Source organism: Triticum aestivum, chromosome 5D, assembly GCF_018294505.1.
Source record: "Triticum aestivum cultivar Chinese Spring chromosome 5D, IWGSC CS RefSeq v2.1, whole genome shotgun sequence".
NCBI classification, from domain to species: domain Eukaryota; kingdom Viridiplantae; phylum Streptophyta; class Magnoliopsida; order Poales; family Poaceae; genus Triticum; species Triticum aestivum.
The window spans coordinates 235,037,057-235,038,059 of NC_057808.1; positions in this window are offsets into that span (position 1 = coordinate 235,037,057).

A 1,003-nucleotide genomic window follows, 5' to 3' on the forward strand; every position below is an offset into this window, starting at 1 on the left:
GAGAGAGAGAGAGAGAGAACAGGAGTCCGGGAGAGGGGGAGGTCGCGTTTTATGCATCAAAGACTGATATAAACCATGTTTCGATATAAACTTGCATTCAAATATTTAAATTGGAGAACATGTTATCTGCAATCCACACATGAACGAATATATGCGTATATCAAACAAGTTCATTAATTTGACTTTCAACATGTTCATGGAGTACTATAATACTGTACAACATGCTACTCGATTGAGGTGTTCAATTTTGGATTTAGTTCACTATTTTGACCTACTGAACGAGCTATTTCATTGAATCGAGATATTTCATTTTGGGTTTGATTCGCGTTTTTGAGTGGGTCAACTATTTGTCATATAGTAAATCGCTAGCAATGAGCATGTAAAAACACATTACTCCCGAGCATCATCTCTCCATCTAAAAAGAAGTGGCAAGCTAATATTTCAAAATTTGATTCGAATCGACTTGGTAAGGTAGACGTGGATGCTCGTTCTCCCAAAATTTGAACGAACCGTTAAACATCCTCTCTGCTCGGTGGAATTCGCCCGAGCAAATAAATGGGAGACGCGAAATTACCGTCCTATGTGGGACACGCACCAATTGGCCCGTTGTACATCGAGGGTAGGTTCGTAACTTCATCCAAGCACGCCTTCTCCTCGGCTGAAATGACATGTGCCGAATAATTCATAAACCATGGTCGGCAAAACACGCTCTCCTCGCCCGAAATAGCTCGCGCCCACTATTTCAAAACACGCTCTCCTCGCCCGAAATCGCTCGCGCCCACTATAGTTCAAAACACGCCCTCCTCGCCCGAAATCGCTCCCGCCCACTATTTGGGGAGTAGCAAAGTTACTCTACTATCCCCGACCCTCAGTACACAGACCCAAGCCGAGAAGCCTATAGGCAAGGGTAGAACTGTAACTCCCCTCACATTTCAGACAAATGCGTCCGTAAGACATGGTTCCACTCCCCTCCCAATTCCCCCCCCCCCATTCATACCTCGTG